A 3,822-nucleotide genomic window follows, 5' to 3' on the forward strand; every position below is an offset into this window, starting at 1 on the left:
AAAATCAGTGAAATTCTCAGAAACACTCACCTGACCCCCTGCAGGATCAGTGACTACTGTACAATAACATTAGCATATTTAATGAAGCCATTCAAAATGTTACATTAACAAAATGAAGATTTTGAAGTACAGATGGCTGACCTTTCATCTGCTATAACTTAATTTTTTCCATAATATCAAATAGAGATGGCACGATACCACTATTTTATGTCCGATACCGATATCATAAATTTGGATATCTGCCGATACCGATGTGAATCCAATATAGTGTGTTTTTTAATCAATAAAACTGTTTTTTTTTTAATATCTTGCTGCTTTTTGTATAAATTAATATTCAAGTTAAAAAAAAAAAAAAACAACAACACTAATGCTATTCTGTTATGCCTGTATGCAAAAAATACACTGCACCCAAAATATTTCATAGTTCAGCAATACTGATCAATCTAATAAACTTAAACCTACTCCATCCTCCCTATTCTGGTATTTTAAAGAGTAAGCAACCTAACCAATACGGTTCTAAAACTCCCAACAACAACAACAACAAAAAAAAAAAATAGGGAACCCTCCAACTCATTATGCTTAATCGACGTAATCAACTTTAATTTGATGCAGTGTGGGAAAAAAAATGCACAGAAATCAATTATTTTTCAAGAATAATTAAATAGATTCAACATCTTTCTTCAACAGAATTGCAGAGTGCACAGATAGTACCTTCCCAAAGGAAAACGTACTATAGCTTACTAGGGTATATTTGACTATATAATTACTATATACATTAATGAACTCCTATACATTTTACATCAGATTAAAACTTTGGGTGTAAGATTCGGATTTTTTTTTATTAAAAGCTAGACATTTTAAATGAGAATAAGAGAGAAAAGTATGTCTTTGTGCCCCCCTTTTACCTGTTAATGCCCTATCGGCCCCCTTGGCTAGGCTTTGCTAGATCCGCCCCTGCACAGTTACCAGCCGTCAGCTACGTAGAAAAGGATCCTGGTGTAGAAAGTAATATTAAATAAATTCTAACAACAGCTTATCAAGCTTAAACGTGCTGCTGTTGTTCAGCCACTGGTTTCCTCTTTCTGGTGAAGTGGGCGATAAACAAACAAGAGAGACGGACTCGCGACAGAAAAGCCGATCAGCTGATCATTGATCAGTTTAATGATTGAAGTAGCAGCAGGAGAGGGAGAGAGAAGAGGCAGTCGCTCCATATATCGGTTGTTAAGCTTAACGTGGGAATGCTTTACAAACATTCAGAGATGAACTTACACACTTGCTTTACTTCTCTCTGGGATAACTTCCTCGGAGATGAAATGCGGTTCGGTAGCCACTCTATCACAAGGCACACACTGCTCCGATGTGCTACGGTTATGAGCCGAGTTACCCCATGTCGCAAATTTTGTGAGGTTTTATTTTGATATTCAATGGATCGGATTACATTTTTTATTTCTCTCCCATACCAATACATAATATCGGATCGGTCCATCTCTAATATCAAATAGTTAGCCACTAGCCACTTCTTGCTTCTATTATTCTAGATCAGAGATTTTAACTTGGAAGGGTTTTGCTGTTAAAATCAAGACACATTTCATGTGATGCTAGTAGGTGCAAGTACTTAGGCTAAAACACATGGACAGAAACACACACATACTTTAGTACAAACTCACCATTTGAAACTCTGACCACAAAGTCTGAGTATGAATCCGGAGCAGAAGATTTTCCCAAACCACACCTGTACAGTCCTGAGTCAGACTTGATCATGTGTGTGAAGGTCATAGACACAATTCCTTTACCTGAAGATCCATCTTTATAATTAATGCTGAATCTCCCACTCTGAGCTGTGATTCCATCTGTTTTAATGAGGATATCTTCATCTCGCTCACATTTTTCCTTACAGAAGAACTTTGTGCTTCCAGGTAAAGTTAAGTGGCAGTTAAGTGTAGCATTTCCTCCTTCAGCTGCAGACCAAATATTGAGCTTTGCCTTGACTAGCACAGCTGCATCTGTCAGATAATAACAATAATAGCAAGATGAACATCAAATGCGAATATGTGTATTTTATAAAGTTCCCTTAAAAAATAAAAACAAATAAAGAACAGCATGAACGAAACAATGAGGTAATCCTCACCTGACAAGAAAACAAAGAAGAGAAAATGGAGGATTTTCATTTTGGTTTTGATCCTGATGCAGAAAAGTTGTTAAACTTCAGAAGAACAGCGTCTGACACTTCACTCCGTCTGTCAGATTATAAGAAAACTGCTTAGTTAGTTGTTCCCTTTTTTCACTTCCTAATATTTGTTCAGTTACACCCAAAACATGCTAATGAGGATAGTGATGTGATGATACAATGTATATGTGTACAAACATATACATCAACATCATTAATCTACCTGTATGCATTATTTCATCATGAAACATCTTTGATGTTGTGATTGTGAATGAACAAAGTTTCAGATTAAATTTGACTTTGTGACTTCGAAATACTGCTGATGCTGCTTTATGATCAAAGGGGAACATAAAGCAGACAAAATCTTTCATGCTTCTGGTAAATAAATGTTATTTGAGAGGTTTCCTGAGTTTTACTATAGCTAATAAAACTCCTTGTTTCATTTTGTTGTTGTTTTTTTTTGTTTGTTTATTTGTAACTCAGAAGTTATTCTTACTAAGTCCTAATCAATCCGAGGTTACCAATATCAGTGCTATATCACAGTTAGATTAGGAATATGCAGGGGCCATAAAAAACAACAACATTGTAATCCTTGTTCAATTTGAGGAACTTGTTTACTTTTGTAACTAAATAACTTGAATAATGCTTCTTGTTGAATATGGAGTTGAGGAGGTGCTGCAGAGTTAACTTTGGCACAGCTGTTCTCTGTCTCACTGTCAGAATGACCCAAAGTACAACTTCCCCCCATGACCCTTCATTTCTGAAAAAGCCAGAGAGAGTAAAGAAACAGCAGGTCTCTGTCCAAATAATGGGACACAAGCTGAACTCATATCATGGCAGCTGAAAGTGTCCAAGCAGCCATTTGTATTGACATGAGTGACAATTAAAGTCTTAAAAACACTAAAATCAATGAGCTTTATTCATTATGAATTCAGCTTTACTGCAAAAGATCTGTCAGATAAGCAGGGCATTTTGAGGAAGTCAGTTTCTTTAAAGAACATTTTATAGTACTGCAAAGAAACTGCACTTTTATGCACAACTAAACTACCCAAAATATCCACTCAACTATTAGACTGCTGTATGTGACAAGTTTACTCTTCTTAACATCAAAAGAATACTTAAAGGAAATGGGCATATATGAATTATATGTCATGTAATCAATGTACTTTAATGTAATCCATTTTTGCACACTGACATTAGGTCTACTCAACCAAGGCACTGTCATTATAGTTGTTTTTTTTTTGCTAGGTTGCTTTTACACTGCTAGAATTGAAGCTTCTAGATCACAGATTAAAAAGTTCATCCGTAATAGTTATAGGCTATTTATCGCTATTATTGTGAGCATTATTTGAACAGTATTGTACTGCAGAAAGTAGTTTGTTGGTAAAAATAAAATAAAAAAGCAAAAGGAAGTTAATAATGGAAGAGAGACAGACCATCATAACGCTTAAAAGTGTTGAAAGTGTAGGTCTTCTCTACAGGGAAATTGCGAAGAAACTCAATGTTACAGAAAGAACAGTCTCTTTCACCAGAAACTGTAATAAACTTTGACAGGAAGAAGTACATACAGTACATACAGTAGTTTAGTAGAGTTTCTTCAACACTTTCAAGTCCCAAAAGTTCAAGATTTTCATTTCAAGTTTTAGAGCAGGAGC

Source organism: Pelmatolapia mariae, linkage group LG3_W, assembly GCF_036321145.2.
Source record: "Pelmatolapia mariae isolate MD_Pm_ZW linkage group LG3_W, Pm_UMD_F_2, whole genome shotgun sequence".
Classification (NCBI taxonomy): domain Eukaryota; kingdom Metazoa; phylum Chordata; class Actinopteri; order Cichliformes; family Cichlidae; genus Pelmatolapia; species Pelmatolapia mariae.